We start from the raw sequence: 20,001 nt of genomic DNA, 5'->3' as shown, positions 1-20,001 counted from the left end.
CTCTTTCTCTCTTCCAGTAATTACCGAAGAGATTCTTATTTGTAAAGTGCTAAGAAAGTGGACCTACCCATGAAGAGTAAGTGCTCATTTTAAGTTACATAGATCATTCTTGCATAGTACTCACCTTGCCAAATTAAAGATTAGAAGACTGATAATCTAGAATATTGAACATAGCAGGTTAGATACTAAGCTAGGTTTAGGAATGCTTCCATTAAGATGGTCCTTCTAACTATATAATTGATTCAATCATCCCCTGCATTCTTTACACGCATGGGGATTGTGGGTATAGCTTATTGAGTATCATACATTTGATAGGTTAATTAGTAAACTTACTGTTCTGTTTCCCCCTTTTCTATTCTTGTTATATCAAATGATTCTCTAGTGGTTGGAAAGGAAGGAATTCACTGGAAACATTAGATGGTCCAAAAATATAAATAAAATGTACTTTAATTAAAAGAAAACTTCTACTAATCATTAGAATCAGAAAAACCTGTAACTGGAAAGTTTGAGAGATAGTGAAATATTACCATTCTTTAGTTATCCTTATAAGTCTCAATTGCAAATGACTCCCCTTATATCTGTATTTGTCATTAGCATGTTAATTTTGAAATTAAGTGTTCAACTTTTCATTAGTTACTTTTAGATTCATTTCTGTCTCCCCCGGTAGATATGCAGAAGTGCCCTAGTTTGTCTTTTGAATTGTGACTGGCCTCTTAAATAGTGTGAATCAAACTCATTTAGAGAGGATGACTTCTGTGTAAAGCTATTCTCATCTATAAAATAAAATTTCCTTCAGAGCAAAGAACTACTTTCAGTTAGTATTTGTATCCCCAACACTTAGCTAAGGTTCATAGTATCATTCTTATAACCCCCCATCAGGTGTGTTCCCCATTGATTATCATCTACTTAAATTTTTCTGAATGAAAATATGTTATGGTCTTTCATTTTAGCTTCACATTCACTGGATTGAAATTTCTGAAATTATATTTTAATACCAGGGGTACCCCCATGTTTGGAAGCTATAGCCCTTTAACTATAATTTTTTAGAACAAAACTCTCTCATATCTTTTCTTTTAGAATAAAACCTTCTCAAATTTTGGGGGGAAATGCATTAAGGCCAATATAATCACTTTAGTTCAGCAAACATTTATTAAGGGACTATTACAAATATAACATCCCTTCTGGGCCTACTTTCCCAAATCTATTTGCATTGGAGAACTATGTTCCCAGTAAAAGACTGACTATTCTTCATTTCATATATAACCCTAAGGGTTTGAATTTTCCAGTACTATTGTACATCTTGTTTACTTCTGGTTGATTATCAGTTAGTCATACAGTTAAATTTTAGAAGAGATATTTATTATTAAAGGTATAGCAAGAATGGTTGGTACAAAACATCCCCCAAACTAGAGGCCTACTATCCCTTGCACAGTCAAGGTTCTTAGGGGAGTAGACACATGTGACCAAAGATTAAATGTAGAGTTTATAGTTACCAGAAGTCCTTTTCTCCCTTATGACTTTCCTTAGGTCAAACTATTTTCTGGGATCTGAAATTCCATAAACTTGTGGGGTCCTAAATCTGCCTTTTCTCACTCAATTAAATTTACCTTCATTATATATCTAAGCTCCCTATGTGTATGTTTTCATCAGTTACTGTGGTTTCAGGGATATCACCATAGAAATTGCAATGGGCTCACCATCTCTTTTGACCTTTTGAGATTCATAGTCTTCTTTATATGGTCAGGGAGAACAAAAACTCCCTAGAGCAGTGCTATTACTAGAATGCTTAGATTCTGGGACTGGTGTGTTCTTTTATCTACAATCTTATAAAATGTTAATGCTTCTCTTTCACCATTACCAAACCTTTTCTTTGGGTAGTGAATTGTTTTTGTCCAATCATCAAGGCACTCTACTCCTCAAAATTGATCAATTAACATTGATGAATTATTCTCATCTATATTTATGATTATAAAAGTATACCTTTGGTTGAGTTAAAGAGTCTTCTGAGTTTATATAAATTGAGGTTGAGATTGAAATCCCTTACACTTACATATACAAAATCCTGTGCTAGGTAGGGATATAGAAAGTCAAAAACAAAGCAACACAAACAATACTTTCTGTGCAATATAATTCAATGCAATGCAATTGAATCCAATGCAATATAATATAATATCTAGGTTGACACCTATATACACATAATACAATAGCTTTCTGTAGCTATTATACTAATTACTATTGTAAGATTTATGTTTTCCTCATAAAAATTTTGCAAATCAGATAATATAAGTATTACATATATATTATTTTTTCCAATAACATGTTAAAACAATTTTTAACATTTTTTTAAATTTTGAATTCCAAATTCTATCTCACCTCTTCCCCTTCAGATAGTAAGCAATAAGATCTAGAAATATATGTGCAATCATGTAAAGCATTTCCATATTAATAATTTTTTACAAGTATACAAGTATTATTAATATCAGACTCAATCTCCTAATCTATAACATGGAAATATAAAACTGCTCAGGGTCACAGAACTAGAGATAAGAACATAGTCTCCAATCCACAACTCTTCTTACTACATCATGCTCTTTTCTTTCCACTCAAAACTAGACAAATAAAAGATGACTCTCTTCTCCCTACAGAATTGCTAATATAGTAAATACCTCTTTAATCAGCATGCTTAGCTTATCCATCCAGTTTTGTTTAGAGAACAAGGGTATGCTTGTTGAATGTACCTATTGACTTGAAAATGTGGTTATTTGAGCATGGACTTTCTAAGTGAATAGGATAAATGAGAATTTAATAACTTAAATTGAATTTATGAAGCAATCCATACTTCTTTAAACTTCTTTCTCTCTCTCACACACACATACATACATACATATATACAGAGACACATGCACACAGTCACATTGAAACTTATTGAGAAGTGCAGAAACTGATAAACAGAAGTTCAATGCTGGGGAGCACATCTTTGTCTTCCCCAAACAGAGACAATTCATACAGTTCTTTTCCTTAAGCCAAGGTATTCTACAATCAAAGTATTCTATGGGTCTATATTTGCATAAAATTGTAGCTCACAAGCCTTTAACTATGTGTTGGCTTTTGCTAGTCAACCAAAGAACATAATCAATTCAAGAAAAAAAAGGTATTTAATGAAATTACATAGTAAGAAAAGTAATAGAATAACATTATTCCTATAAATAAATAAACGAATAAATAAATGAACGAATAAACAAACAAACAAACAAACAAACAAACAAATAAATAAATCATCAGATAGGAAGAATGGGCAGACCTAAGGAACACATAAGAAGAGGCCTAGGTGTAGGGAAATTTGTGGCCAGAACACATATGGAGGGATATATATGGAATATGTGTGTCTTTGGTGAAGTCCACAAAGAACCCTTACACCTTCAATGCCTTAGGATTGCCAATGTATCCTGGTGATAGCATGGCATTGCTCCCACTGGACCTATTCGTAAGTTGTTAATAACTGTGTATTAAGATGCTCCCATATTGTATCTAGTCCACTACTTCAATGGACTCATCTTCTCACTAACATGGGGGCACCTCTTGTTCTGGAAAGCTACACTGTCTTATATAGGTGTCAATTCAGTGAGCTGAAGGTATTCCTATACAATGTTTAGCAGTTAATAGATACCAGGGCAATATTCTGATCATCCATCTGCCATGCTTTGCTTTTACTGTTTGACTGGTCTGCCTTCTTTTCTAATTATACATTTCTTGGATGATATCTTTTACATCACATCTTATGCACTGTTATAGTTTCATGTTCATTATTCTTCTATCTTCCTTTGGGTCATTTTCATTTTTTAGTTTTTAAGAGTTCTGATTTTTTACAAAATCTGCAGCCATCTAGCACCAGGAGAATATTTAGCATTAAAAATTGGGTTTTGTATCAGAAAGGAATTTGGGAGCATAGACAATTCTTTGCATTTTTCCAGCTGTAATTCCAGCTGTTCCATTCTTCCTTTGTAAATCTGGGTCAACTTACATTTACATAAAACTGAAACTCATTATCCTTTCCCCTAACTCTCTCTCTTTACTCCCTTATTATTTTAGAGGGAAACACCATGGTCCTAGTCCCTTACAGTCATCTTGGATTTCTTACTCTTTCTCATCACTCATTTCCAAATTGCCCAAGCCTGACAATTTCACCTTTTCAACTTCTCTCAAATATGTTCCCTTCTCTCCTTTGGCATTGCCACTACTCTAATGCAGGCCTTCATCATTTCACACTTAGGCCATTACAATAACCTGCTGATAGGTCTTCTAGGCTCACAATTCATCCTCCTTTTGGCCACCAAAGAGATTTTCCTAAAGTTCAGCTTCCATTATATACCATATTCAATAAATTCCATTGACACCCAATCACCTCCAGGATCAACTATAAAAACCTCTCTTGAACATTGAAAGTCCTTCCAAATCTAGTCCCTACTTAACCTTGATAGTCTTCTTACATCTTACCTACCCTCCACATACTCTTCAGTATGGCTTCTTGGCTGTTACACAAATAAGACACTCTATCTCTCAAGTCTAGCAATTTTCTCTGGTTGTTCCCCATGTCTTGAATGCTCTCTCATGTCTACTCCACTTACTGACTTCCCTGACTTCCCTTAAATTCCATTTAAAATCCTACCTTCTCTAGGACCCAGGCCCTCTTATATCTAGTGCCTCCCCCTTGTTAATAATCTCCTTTTCAGACCATGTATTTCTTATTTGTGTATATTTGTTTGCGTGTTGTCTCCCCCCCACTAAATTGTAAGTTTCTTGAGGGCAAGAACTGTCTTTTGGTTCTTTTTTGTTTTTCTACTACTATGTATGGTGTCTGGCATATAGTAGGCACTCAATAAATGCTTGTCAAAAGTCTGCCTGCCTGCCTGCCTATTACTGACTGACTCAATATCATATCAATGGAAGACTTGACCTATTCAATTTGAGGGTTTGCTCTGTTTAAGTGGTACTGCTGATCTCTCAGGCAGTGTTAGTCTCATTAAATATAGGTTAGAAAATTGATTAGTAGACTGTGGTCCCACAGAATGGATCCTGGAGAGTTCTGGAGATTCAATGCAATATGCAAAGAACATCTAAAGGACTCTCTATTCCATCTGGACCTGGTATTTGATAATCTCTAAGATGATGATCTTATATTTCCCTGTTTTTATGGCTTGCTGGATATTGATAATCAATTTCCAGAGTTCTTTCTGTGGTTGCATTTATCAAATAAACTTTAATGTTTTTGATTATTCATTTTAAGGCATTTTTAACATTTTTATTTTTATTTAAGGCAATGGGGTTAATTGACTTTCCCAAGGTCACACAGCTAGGCAATTATTATGTGTCTGAGGTCGCATTTAAACTCAGGTCCTTCTGACTCCAGGACCACTGCTCTATCTACTGTGCCACTTAACTGCCCCTGATTATTCATTTTAACTCAACAAAATTCCAGTTTCATTTTTCATATTTCTCTTGATAAGTATATCTTCCTTCTGACATTTCTACCTACTCAGCCACAACTAAAAAAACCTTTGTATTTTGTCTTCTCTCTTCTGCTGTTGTTGTTTCATTTCTTTGGAAGATTTTATTTTTCCCTTCCTTAAACCAATTTTCTTTTGGATGTTTCCAGTAAGTTTACTTCTGTTGCTGGTTCTGCATTTGAGTAATATAATAGGGTGGATATTAGCTACTGATTGTTGAATTTTCAGTGTGAGCATTTGCATCTTATTGTTTTGTTGATTATTTATATATAAGAAAATGATGAATAAAAAGTTAATAATGCAGATTAGGCTTAAAGGTGTGTTGCACATAGTTGTTTATTATTTTCTTCAGGAGAACAGCTGTTAAACATTTACCAAAGTACCCCTCTAATAGATATTGAGAGGTTAGGTTGTTGGTGTTCCTGTGGAACTGGGACCCTTAAGCATCCTAAGGATTCTTGGGTCTTTTCATCAGTCTTGTAGCTGTGCCCTCAGGATTTCTAATCTTTTTCTTCGGCATTGCAGCTTAGCTCAACACATGGACGTTTCCCTTCAATTGGACTCTGAGCTCCTTGAGAGCAAATAAAGTCTTATTTTTCTATTTGTATCTCTAGTACTAAGCATAGTTGTTGGTACATGGTATAAACAGTAAATGATTTCCTTTTCAATCATTGATTAATTGATTCATTCATTCATTCTAACTTGATCTTCTCCTAAAGCCTTCTTTTTTAAAGTCTACATTTATATTTTTTTATTTTGTTCAGGTGTTTTTAAGATCTCATTTGGGGATTTATTGTCAAAGATAATGGGATAATTTGACATTTCCTTCTCCAGCTTATTTTACAGATGAGGAAATGAAGGCAAACAGGGTAAAGCAACTTGTCCAGAGTCACATAGCTAGTAAGTGTCTAAGGCCAGATTTCAACTCAGGAAGATGATTCTTCCTGACTCCAGGGCTGACACTCTATATATTACCTAGCTAACCCCTTCTCTATCTAGTTCAGTCTTATAAGAAGCACATAATCAATCCAGAGTCCAGTTACTTAGATCTACAAGAAAATTTGAAGTCCATTGGATGAAACATATTCAATTTTCCCCAATCATTTTTGCTTCCAGAGAAGAATTAGGAATAACCTGGATTAAGGCAATATATCTTGAACACTCCTCCTGGGAGTTCAGGGGATACTATGTAGTCTTTTTTCTTTCTTTCTTTTTTTTTTTTGATTCTATATTATCTTTACTGAATCATATGCCACAATGTTGTCTTCTTGAGGCATACAAACTCTGCTGGCAAAAGTCATTCTTCTTTGTGCCACAACTGAAGACATCACAAAGCAATGTGGAAAGCTTCCCTAAATTGCTGGTAGAGATTTGGATCCCTGGAAACCCTGGAGGAAAATTCTATCTAGGTCCTTGTAAATCCTATGGTCCCAAATCTTTGCTCTACATGTTGACTATCATATTTTTTCTGCCTGTAAAGATGTTTCTAGATAAAATATCTCTTAATTAGCTTTTTTTAAAAATGAGAAAGAACAGGGATGGGGAGAATATTTTACTCAGGGCTGCACATGGGGGATTTTAAACCTGAAAGCAAAGTTAAGTAATAGAGAGCAATTGGATACTTTGAGTATCTTTTTCACCACAGATAGAACATTTAAAAATCAAGCTTACATGCCAAAATTCCAGGAAAATACATGATCTTCTGTCTTCACAGCCATGATCTCATTCTTCTTTCCTAGATCATTCAATGACATATCTCATTTTTAAATGTTGGTCTATGAAAACCTCACTATAGGTGGGCTCCAAATTAAATAATAGCTGATTTCAGTCAAAAGATAGGAATTGAGTTGTGTTGCTTTTGTTTCCACTAAATACAAAACTGAAATCCTGAAATCCCTTGGTATGCTGCAAATTAAGAATCCCTATAGAGACATTTTCTGTTACGTAAATTCATTTTTGTGTAGTGAGTTTTCTCAGCTGGAACTTCCTGTATGGTGAGGGTCCATTTTGATTATAGTACAGTAATTACAATAACAATAATGATAATTCAAATTTATTATATCTGTGAATATATTATTATTATGTGGTGTGCATAAGATATAAAACCCACTTTAAAGTTTATGAGATACTATCTTCCTAACCCTTCTGTGAGATAGGTATTAGAAAGAGGCACAGGATGTAGTAGAAATAACACTGAATTCAGAAACAGACAACTAGGATCAAATCTTGGTTCTGCCATTTCACTATCTGTGGGACCTGGGTAATTCATTCATCTTCTTAGCTTCCAGTTTTGTCCTTTTATCTTTATATCTGACAATTCTATATGTATTATTATCTTCATTTTAGAGATGAGAAAATTGATATTCACACAAAGATTTGAACTCCAAAAAACCTGAGTTCAAATTCCTATTCTGACACTTCTCACTTGTGTGACTAGGGAACTCATTTGACTTCTCTGGGGTTCAACTTCTTCACTGGCAAAATAAGGGACTTGAAATAGCTATCCCCATAGGTCCTTTTTATCTTTAAATCTATTAGGAAGTGAAAAGACCTACCCATGGTTTTATATGTGAATATCAGAGCTAGACCTTGTACCTAATGTTCTTAATTCCAATCCCGTGGGCAGAGATGTGTGAGATAATAATTTGTTTATTTATGGGGACTTCTCTGGTATAACTTGGGAAAGGGAACTGAAACTTCTCAAAGAAAATAGCTGAGACAAAAGCTTTCCCCTGAACATTTGTTGCTATTGAATCATTTCTGTCATGACTCCACTTGGGGCAAAGATATTAGACTGGAGTGATTGACCATTTCCTTCTCCAACTCATTTTATAGATAAGGAAATTGAGGCAAACAGGGTTAAGTGACTTGCCCAGAGTCCCAGAACTACTTAGTGTCTATAGTAGGATTTGCATTTAAGTCCTCCTGACTCCAGGGTCAGAACTCAATCCCGTATGCCAAGATTGCTAGGACCAAACCAGCTACTTTTCTCCAATTCACTTCAACTCAATAAATCTTCTTGATTTTCAAGATATATTCCCCTTCCTGAAGTCTCACCTCCACGTTGTTTCCCTGTTGTGGCTTGGTGAAGCTCTTCTCTTTTTTCTTTGAAGCCTGACAACAGGAGAAAATTATAGTCATTAATGCTCACTATTATATGACAGCAAACATTGAGACTGAGAATCCCTGGTGAATTCCAAATGGTATTGGTTAAGAGGAAAACCTGGTCTGGATTTGGAGTCTAAGTTGAATCAGGAGAGCCTAGGAAGTATGGAATAGAGGGGAAAGTTGGAGGGCCATTGGTAGGTTGGGGAAAGCTATCTTTATGAGTGCATATTAAGCAAAAGATTATGAAAAGAGTATAGGGATAAGTCAAGAGACTTGAGCCCCATTTCTGGCACTTATTCATTATCGGGTGAAGTTGGACAAATCACTCATTTTCACTAATGGTTGGTTTTCTCCTCTGAAAAGTCAGAGATTCAAGGGACCAAGTGGCATAAGTGGTTAAAGAACCAGAATTATAGTCCAGATGAAGTCTAATGTACTATGTGTAACAATTCACTAAAATTACAATCATAGAGAAGTTGCATTATTAAAGGGAATTTCCATACTGGGAATTCACTAATGAAATTACAGATAAACATTCTCATACACCCACATACCTATACAAAGATAAGGATGTTAAAGGAGGTATTCTCTCACATATTTTATAATTAAACATTCTATGATTCTATAAGCACCAATTTTTCATGCTGACTACAGAACAGGAAAAATAATGTAACTAGTAATATTCAATAAAGATAGGTAGTAGTGTTGGTGTGACATGTTGAAGCATGTTGAAAATCTTATTTTTCTTTTGTGCTCACTTATGCCTCTATATGCTTATGTAGGATCAATAAAATCACTCCCATTTTACAGATGAAGTCCAGAAAGAGTCACAGTCATATAGCAAAGACATGGAAGAATAAATATAATATAAATAATATAGCATGGAAATCAGTCAGTGATTAAAAAACAAATATTTATTAAGGCACACATTGAATATGATGTTTGACTTTCATTCTCAAAGAAAACCATAACATAAGAGACATGATACTATGACAAGTACAAGAATTGGATTTGAGTGGGAGGGTGCTGTGCTAAGTCATCAATCTCATTTTCTCCTCTAGAGCTATTTGGATTTAGTGGCCAGATATGAATCAGGATGATTGGAGATGGCCTTGGATATAAAGCACTTAGAGTTAAGTGACTTACCCATGATGACACAGCTAATAAGTGTTAAGTGTCTGAGGTCAAATTTGAATTCAGGTCCTCCTGACTCCAGTGCTGGTACTCTATCCAGTGTACTGTCCAACTGTTGTGAATACAAATAAAAGGAATAAAATAATCCCTATTCATAAGTGGTTTATATTCTAGCAGGGACACAACATATTATACGTATGTGTGCATGAACTATGTATTTGCAGTGTATATGTGCCTAAATATACATATGTACATATAGGCATTTACACAGGTGTACGTACTCCTGGGTGTGTGTGTACATACAAAATAAATATAAAGACAATAAATACCCACTAATTTGAAAGGGAGGTATTAACAGGTAAAGGTTCCAGAAAAGGTTTTGGTGGAAAATTAATATGGACAGAATACTGGATAAAGCATCACAAAACCTATATTCTAGTTTTTTAAGGAAAAAAAGACTCAATCTTAGAATCTGTTTTCTTGGATTAGATGCTTATACTTTGGGATATGACTATGAATGAAAAGCAGAAACACTGTCTTTGTGCCCTTCTTCCCCATTATCAAGACCCTGGCAAAAACTCTCATATATTTACTCTCATATATCCTATATATTTACTTCTTGGTCTTCCTCTACCCTCCAGGTGAGCCAGTGAATCAATCAATGAACACTTCTTTAAGAACCAGTTGAGTATCAGATACTGGACTAGGTAGTATCTGACATGAAGACAAAAATGAAATAGTTCTTGATTTCAAAGTGCTTACATTATCATGAGAAGACAATATACATACCTATAAGTACCTATAGAACACACACACCCTAAAATTGATACCAGATAGTTTCAGGAGGGAGGCACTAGTTACCTCAGAGATCAAGAAAAGTTTTACATAGAAGTTTACATAGAATTTGAAACATTCTAAACTTTGAAGGAAACTGGAAATTCCAAGAGGTGTAAACAAAAAAAGGGAGTATATTTCATACATAGGCAGCATAAAGAGATAGGAGATGGAGAATCCTGTGAGATCCAGGATTACTGGACCTTAGAATTAGTGCAGGGATGTCATATATAAGAGGCATGGAAAAGGAGGAAAGAGCCAGTTTGAAAAAACTTGACAAAGACGCAAGTTTATATTTGGTCCTAGAGATAATAGAAAATCTGTGGAATTTGTTGAGGGGAGAAGAAGACAAAATGGTCAGATTTTAGGGAAAAGTATTTGGCAGCCTAGTGGAAGATAAATTGGAGTGGGAAAGACTTGAGGTGAGGGGGAGACGTAGAAGGCTATCAACAGTCTAAAGAGAGACAATGAGGGTTGGAATTAGTCTAGTGTCTGTAAATTGAGAGAAGAAGACACCTTTAAGAGATGCTGTGAAACATGACTAATATGGAAATATGTTTAAATTGAATATACATGAATAACATATCAGATTACTCCTGTCATGGGGAGGAAGAAGAGGAGGGAGGGAGAAAAATGTGGAACTCTATATCTTATGAAAATGAATGTTTAAAATTAGAAATATAATTGGAAAAGAGAATAAAAATTTAAAAAAAGATGTGAGGATGAAAATAACAATTGGATTGGATATTTGGATTGAGGGAAAGCGAAACTTCAAGGATTATGTGGAGAAATTGCAAACCTGGAAACTGGGAGAATGATGGGGTCATTGAAAATAATAGAACAAAGAGAAATAGACACTGGAAAATACACATACACACAAATTTTGTGTATTTTAATATATATTTATACATTTATACATTTATGTATGTATACATATCTATGTATTATGATGTTCTGTTTTGGAGGACATGTCAAATTTTATATGACTTCAAGAACTTAATTTTAAAATGTCTAATAAGCAGCTCATGATATAAGACTGGAATTTAGTCTTATATCATTCTTCTATCAGTAGGGTTGGATATACAAATCTGGGAATTATGTGCATATCAATAATAAATAAACCTTAATGGAACTAATGAAATCGCCAAGTATGAAAGGGTAAAGAAAAAAAGGAGAGCTAATGACAGAGTTTTGGGGTACATTCATAGTGAGTGTGACAAGAATGAAGGTCTGAGAAGGGGTGGGAAATTAGGTAGAAAGAAAACCAGAAAAGGGCAATATCTCCAACGCCCAGGGAGAGTGATTCACAGTGACAAGTTGAGAAAACTGAGGAAAAGTGAGGAATGGGACAAGGCCATTAGATACAACAATTAAGAAATAATTGAGGGGCAGCTAGGTGGCACAGTGAATAGAGCACCCACACTGGAGTCAAATGTGACCTCAGACACTTAATAATTATCTAGTTGTATAGCCTTGGGCAAGTCACTTAACCCCACTACCTTCCAAAAACCAAACCAAAACAAAACAAAACAAAAATCATTGAAAACTTTGAGGAGAGCAGTTTCAGTTGAATAATTAAGAAACAGGATTATAGAGTGTTTACAAAAGACTCAGGAAAAATAGAGCCAATGGGTGTAGACAGCTTTCCAAGTTTGGTTGAGCCAAGGAAGAAAGATATAGGATAACTTCTTCCAGGAATAATAGAACTTTATGAGAATTAAGGATGAGGGATATTTGAGAATGCTCATAGACATCTGGGAAGTACCCAATAGGATGATAGTAAAGCAATTTGTTAAATAAGATGGGAGGGGAGGGGATGGGATCAAGAACATTAGAAGAGGTGTTGGCAATGGGGAGATGTAAAACCATCTCTTCATCAAAGGATGGGATTAGAAGATTATTGGGCATGACATCAAGGGATTGGGATATGAGAAGGAAGGGTTCTGAAATAAGAGGAGAAAGAGAGAAAGGAACACTATAAGAATTTATTTAGCACCTACTATGTATGGGCCAGGCACTGTGTTATGCACTTCATAAATACTTTTTGCATTTGAGAATAAAGAGCTCACTTCATGTGGCTTTTGTTTTCTTATTAAAAGGTGTCAAGGTGTCAAGTCCCTCAGTTTAAAAGTTATGGTTATGGGTGTTGTGGAAGGTTGGAAGAAAGACGTTTAGAACAGTCTTAGAACAGATAAGTAGTGTTGAAAGGAATTTATAGGGAAGTGGAAAGGTAAACTTACTGCAAGAGAAGACCTAATTGATATTAGATAATATAAATTTGTAGTGGACTCAGCATTATATGATTTCTCCTCTCCAACTTAGCAGCATTTAGGTAGGAGAGGTGGCAATTGGGGACAAACATGAGCAAAGACATGGAGATAGCAGATGGACAGTCATGTGTGAGGAGCATCAAGAAAATTAATCTGGCAAGATCACAGGAAATATGAAGGAAAAAATGTATAATAATATAAGAATGCTTGATTGGAGCCAGGTTGTCAAGCAGAGGAGTCTGTATTTGATCACAAATAAACTTACTTGGGCCTCACATAACTTATCCAGACCCAGTCCTAAAGCATGATATTTTGGGGATGCGGTGTGTGTGTGTGTGGGGGGGGGGGGAGTTGGGATAAGTAAGAAATAGTTCCCTTCATAGCCTGGGGAGAAAAAAAAAATTTCTGTTCTGAATCTGGAAGGCATAAATGTAATGTTAAGCCTAATTATCCCCACATGGATAGCTCTCAAACTTTCCAGCTGACAGCCCCCTTTATGATTGCAATAAGCTCTCTTCTTCCCTTTTGGCTCTAGTTGCTGATAGGAGTATTTAGCTCAGGGGCCGTTATACAAGTTTAATCAAGGGCCTTATTGATAATGTGTTGGACCACTGCAGATTCAGTTCTCCTGCTGTGATAAAGAGTTGATCAATGTTCCATTATCCTTTTCTTTATTGGCCATTCTCCTGCTCCTCTCTTGTGCACATCATGTAATAGTATCATAGACTTGGAGCTGGGTGAGCACTTGTCTTTCTACTGTTTGCAAGAGGTTGATTCATGGGTTTTAACCTTTGATTGCCTGGAAATGGTACGTCAGATTTCTTCTAGTGTTCCAAATGACAGGATCCAGTTTGGGGGACCAATTCTTCCAATTTAGTAAGGGAAGATAGTAAAAGAAAATGAAGAATTAGTAGATGTAAAATTTTTTGGAGGGAGGAAGGGAAATGGGAACTAGAGTTAGAAGAAGTAAATTCAGATCCAGAATCTGTAACTTATTGGTTTTGGATCCTTAATCTATGAAAGTCTCAGTTCTTTGGTCAGTCAAGCTGATATTCTTATTGTTCCTCATGCACAATCTTCATCTCTCACTGGAGATGATGATATTCCAGTCTTCATTACCTCTCACCTGGGTATTATACTAGATTTCTCAATGAGATATTTCACATTTTCTTCTAATTTTTCATTTTTTTAGTTTTGAAGTAGTGATTCCTGATTTCTGGTAAATTCATCAATCTCCCTGAATTCTATTCTTTGTCTGAAGGATTTGTTCTCCTCAGAGAGTTTTCTTATCTCTTTTTCTATCTGGCCAATTTTGCTTTTTAGAGCAGTCTTCTCCTCAATAACTTTTTGAACTGTTTTATCCATTTGACCTAAGCTGGTTTTTAGCATGCTATTTTCTTCAGCCTTTTTTTTTTTTGGATTTCCTTGACTAAGCTGCTGACTTCATTTTCATGTTTTTCCTGCATCTCTCTCATTTCTTTTCCCAGTTTTTCTTCTAACTCCCTCATTTGATTTTCAAGAGTCTTTTTTGAGCTCTATCATAGCCTGAGCCCAATTTCTGTTCTTCTTGGAGTCTTTAGATGCAGGAGCTTGTGCTTCCTCATCTTCAGACTGAGTATTTTGATCCTTCTTGGGCTCATTTGCAAAATATTTCTCAATGGGTCTTCCTCTTTTTTCTCTGCTTGCTCATTTTCCTAGCCTAAACCTGGTTTTGGGGTGTTTCCTGAGCTTTTGGGACACTCCCACAAGGGTCTCAGTGTGTGAGGCTCTGTCCTCCCTCCTGGTGTGTGAATGACCATATGTGTCCCACTCTGCCATGGGGCTGAGGTGGGGGGGGGCTGTTGTTCTATGGGCGGGGTGGGGCTAATTTGCGATCAGGATCTGAATGTGGTCAGAGCCCCAGAGTCCTGTTCCAGAGGCAGAAGACAGAGCTCTGCAGGCTCTCTCTCTCTCTCTCTCTCTCTCTCACACACACACACACACACACACACACACACACACACACACACTCTCTCTCTCTCTCCACTCCCCTCCCTAGGTTCAATGGGCTCATGCCCTGGGGGCTCCTGCTTAAGGGCTCCACCTGCTTCTGTTTCCTGGATCTGGGCTACCCAAAGACCACATTGTGTGCCCTGAGGGCTGGGCTCCACTTGTTTGTTCTGGCAGAGGTCACCCTGCGGTTCCCCCACTTTGTGCCCAGTGCTCCCTGGGGTGTAGCTCAGGATACTCCGGCACTGCTGTGAGCTGTGGCTCCCAGTGCCCTGGGGCTGCCTCCTGGAGGCTGAAGTTCTTTTGCTTTGGGGGGGCCACCCCTCTGGTGGGCTGCCCCTCCGACCGGGGGAGCACAGACTTTCTGCTCTTTTCCAGGTTACCTTGAGTAGGAGAACAGCCTCACTGGGTCCCTCTGTGGGTTCTGTCTCTCAAAAATTTAGTTAGAGTCCTTAGCTTATGAGTTTTATGAGAGAGCGCCTAAAACATGATCCTTTGTTGTTGCCATCTTGGCTCTGCTGAGAACAGTGCATCTATACTAGATTTCTAAAGTTCTCCCTGCACTATCTTTCCCACTCTAATCTATTCTCCATTTAGCTGCCAAAATGATTTCCCTGAACCAGAAGTCTGACCATTTCATCACCCTGTTCAATAAATTCCTGTAGCTCTATCTATGCACTAACTGTCCCTCATGTTTGAAATGTACTTACTCCTTGCTGCCAACCTCATTTACCTCTAAATTCTACTCAAGTGCCATCTTAAACATGGCACCTTTCCTGATGTAGTCAATTGCTAGTCAGATTTCACCCACCTCTACCTTACTTGAAATACTTTTTTTGTATATATTTTTTATATTATTTTGTATATATTTGACATATAGTCTCTCATTCTCACACAAGAAAATGTAAACTTCATGAGGAAATGGATTATTTTACTTCTATCTTTGTATCTCTAGTATCCTGTTCAGTCATTTTGGTCATATCTGACTCTCCATGACTCCACTTGGAATTTTCTTGGTAAGGATACTGAATGAGAATGGTTTGCTATTTCCTTCTTCATTTCATTTAACAGATGAGGAAACTGAGGTAAAAAGAGATAAGTGACTTGCCCAGTGTCACAAAGCTAGTAAGTATCTGAAGCCAGATTTGAGATTAGGAAGATAAGTCTTCTTGACTTCAGGCACAGCACACTATTCACTTCTCTACCTAGCTGCCCTTGCCTCAGGACCCAATACTCAATAAATGCTTGTTGATTTGTTAATAAATAATTTCACAATAATATAGTGTGCTGAATATTTTTCTAATTATCCTGCATAGGATGTTATTCTTTTTATATTAATGTTATGGATTATGAGCTGTTTCCTATAAGATGAAAAAAAAACAATATGAGGTCAAATACTCTACCCATCTCATTTTACAGGTGAGGAAAGTAAAGCTGAAAAAAAGAATTGAATGGAGATTAATATGGAAATACATTAAATGTGATAGTACATGTAATATCTATATTAGATTACTTACTGTCATGGGGAGGGAAGGAGAGGGGAGGGGAAAAGGTGTTGGCAGAAAAATGTGGAACTCAAAAAGATGAATGTTGAAAAATATCTTTGCATGTAATAGGAAAAACGAAATAACACTCAATGAGGAGGGTAGAGAGAGAGGAAGGGAGAGAATTTGGAACTCAAAGTTTAAGAAAAAATGTTAAAAATTATTTTTTTCATGTAACTAGGGAAGAATAAAATGCTAATTATTTTAAAAATAAAAAAATTAAATGGTTGAATCAAACCCCTAGCTTGTACGGAAGCTCCTAGAAGTATATAGAATTGAATGATATAGGGTAATATCATAAGACAGATTCTGTGGTGTAATGGAAAAGGTTCTAGTCTTATTGTTAGAAGATCTGTATTTGTTTTTAATTAGAATTGCTATTTATGTGAAAGTGTGCAAGTGACTTCAATTATCTGTGTGTTTTCTCCTATAAAGAATGGGAATTTATGTACATTAATTACCTCACAGATTGAATCTCAGGAAGACACTTAGTTCAATCAATCAATTTATCAATAAACATTTATTATCCAACTATTAAGAACTTGTACTATGTTAAGCTCTGGGTATACAAAAAGAGGCAAAAGAAAGTTCCTGCCATCAAGGAGCTTATAATCTATTGTCTCAAAGAAGACCATGACATCAGGGAGGTGATACAATGACATACCCATAAACTAGATATGAATGAGGGGATGCTGGGCTAAGTCATCAGCCTCACTTTTTCTTTCAGAGCCTTCTGGGTCCAGAGGTCAGTTAGGAATCAGGTTGACTGGAAATTGCCTGGAATGCGAGATAATCAGAGTTAAGTGGCTTGCCCAATGTCACACAGCTAATAAGTGTCAAATATCTGAGGTTGGATTTGAACTCAGGTCCTCTTGACTTTAGGATCAGTGCTCTATCCACTGCATCAACTAACTGCCTTAGCTTATAACCTAATGGATGAGACAATATATAAGCAGCCATGGACAAAGCAAGCTGTAAACAAGATAAATAGAAAATAATTAATAAGAGGAAAGCATTAGAATTGGGGGGGGGGGGTTGGAAAAGGTTTCCTGTAGAAGGCAAGATGTTCTTGGGACTTGAAGGAATTGAAGGAGGTCAGTAGTGGAGTGGAGTGGAGTGGAATCAGGCATGAGGATAGCCAGAGAGAATACCCGGAACTGACAGTTGGAGTATCTTGCTTGTGGAACAACCAGGTCAGTGTCAAAATGTCCCTGGCAGAATGGAAGTTATAAGACTGGAAAGGTAGGGGGTTTGATTATAAAGAGCTTGAATGCCAAACAGCATTTTTGTATTTTCATTCTGAGGGTGATAAGGGATCATTGGAGTTTATTGAGTAGCAGGGGGAAATGATTGCATCTGCACTTTAGGAAAATCACTAAAGAGGTTGAATGGAGGCTGGATTAGAGTGAGGAAACATTTGAGACAGGCAAACCCTCCAGCAGGCTATTTCAGTAATCCAGACCATATATTGTTTATTAGAACTGGAAGAAACCTTTGAGATCATCTGTTCTAACTTCCTTATTTTACAGATAAGGAAACTGAGCTTTAAAGGAGTTGAATATCTTCCCTGGGGTCCCTATAACTACAGTGTGGCAAAGTCAGGACCTGGCTTCTTGTCCAGGGCTTTGCCCATGATGCTTTTAAGTTACATACCAGCATGGGGGGGGGGGCAGCAGAGGAGTCTTAAGGGAGGGAAAAAAATGACAAAACTTAAGGAAGGGATGTTTGGATCATTTACCCCTGAGGATTGCAAACACATATATTTGCATGAACACCTGAGTGTGAATGCATCTGAGAGAGAGAGAGAGAGAGAGAGAGAGAGAGAGAGAGAGAGAGAGAGAGAGAGAGAGAGAGAGGAGATAGTTTGTCTCTGTGCTTTTTGTAACTATGGCCATATTTTCACTTATATTGGAAACATTAGGAAAAAAATTCATAAAACCACTAAGAAAAATCAGAATGTTGACTTTGTGTGCCTACAATTAAGACCTAGAGTTTAAATTAGACAAAATGAAACTTTCTCTTAGACTGTTTTAAAGGCTTGAAGAAATAATTCAACAATTCAATGCATTTATTAAATATCTATGATAGAACTGAACTTGTATTATTCCCCCCCACCACCAGAGTTCTGTGTTTAGGAGCAGAGATTCAACTTTTTTTAAATTTCTCTCCAAAATCTGAGGCCCCAGATTTAATCTTTCTAGAGTTGACTGATCTAAGAGAGTTTCACAAGAAGGAAATTGAGTTGGGCAATCCTGTTCTTTCCTGAGACAGTTCCCCAAATCACAGGCTTACCTACAGGTTACATCATTAGAGTCCCTGGCTGTTTTCCTTACTGTCCCTGGATCAATGAATGAAATGAAAAAGAGGACCTGGGAAGATTTCCTGAAGAAAGCAATAGGTTTTTTTTTTCTTTTTCTCTCAAAGTCCTTAAGACACCTGCTTCCTTTGTCTGCCATTATGGATTTTATTGGCACCAAGTTTGCCCTCCATCTACCATCTTAGGAAGAAAAGTCGTTAATGCTGAGAAAGGTTATTTCCCTCCCAAACAACTAATAAGGATTCATGGTCAAAATGAGGGGAAATGAATCAAAAACTCACTCACTAAAAATAAATAAGGTAAGTAACATAGGCACTAAGGGACTTCTCAGGTCCCACACTGAGAAAGACAAATGGCAGTGAAGGTAAGTCATCAAAAGGTAAGAATTTAAAAACCCTAACTCTTGTATTATAAGTGAAGACAAGAAATGTGAACAACTTAAAAACCTGTCAATCTTGTACATTCTGCTGCTCTTTGTTATCAGCCTTAGCTGCCTTCCCAACTCTGTCTATGCTCTATCACTGGTTCCCCTGAGGGAAGGAGGAACAAATTATCTTGCTAAGTGGTGCACTTTGAATACAGGATTTGGAATCAGAGATCTGTGTTCAAATTCTTGACTATAATAATGTAAATGAAAATAACAATTAAAGGCAGTTCTACTCAGATTAAATGCAAAGACTAATCTTGGTCTCAAAGAATGAATAATGTGTTATATATACTCCCTTTTCAGGGACTATAGGAAAAGATGATTGAATATACTTTCAGACATTTAGTCTCTGAACTGTTCCAGTCATTCTGGCAAGAAATTTGGAACTAAGTTAAAAAAAAAGTCACTGAGCTGTGGTATCCTCTTTTACTTAGTGATATGATTATTAGGTTTCTAGCCAAAGAGAAAGAACCATATTTACAAAAATACCTTGTAAGAGAGAGAGAGAGAGAGAATGTGTGTGTGTGTGTCTGTGGTCAAAGAATTGGAACTATAGAAGTACCCATCAATTAGGAAATGATTGAACAAATTATATTAAGATGATGGGATACTACTCTGCCATATAAAATGATGAAAAGATGGGTTCAAAAAACCTGGAAAGATTTGAGTATATCTACAGAGTAAAATGAATGCAACAATGTTGAGCAGAATAGCACCTACCTATCTGGGATACTTGTAATGATCAAATATACCGATCAGTCTCGAAAATCTCTTCCTTGAACAACTTTCTCCTATCTATGAGACATAGAATTATGTCCTTCCCTTGAGATTCTGGTGAAATAACTAGAAATAGACAATTGTTTGGAGGACGGAA

General features: G+C 36.4%; 1 long non-coding RNA gene across 3 annotated transcripts in view; it reads left to right on the top strand.

The window, feature by feature from the left end:
* The window catches only part of LOC141517127 (uncharacterized), a 119,198-nt gene that overhangs the window by 60,958 nt on the left and 38,239 nt on the right, over positions 1-20,001 (top strand). For 2 of the 3 annotated variants that reach the window (XR_012476799.1, XR_012476801.1), the window contains exons 1-2: positions 17,475-17,625; positions 18,808-18,999. The exons of the other annotated variant lie outside the window; for it this stretch is intronic. This is a non-coding gene — a long non-coding RNA (uncharacterized LOC141517127). Of the gene's footprint in view, positions 1-17,474; positions 17,626-18,807; positions 19,000-20,001 lie in introns of those variants that run through there. 3 annotated transcript variants of the gene reach the window in all.

This window comes from Macrotis lagotis, chromosome 1 (assembly GCF_037893015.1).
Source record: "Macrotis lagotis isolate mMagLag1 chromosome 1, bilby.v1.9.chrom.fasta, whole genome shotgun sequence".
Taxonomy (NCBI): domain Eukaryota; kingdom Metazoa; phylum Chordata; class Mammalia; order Peramelemorphia; family Peramelidae; genus Macrotis; species Macrotis lagotis.
The sequence above is the reverse complement of the archived record's forward strand: the minus strand, read 5'-3'. Positions and strand labels throughout refer to the sequence as shown.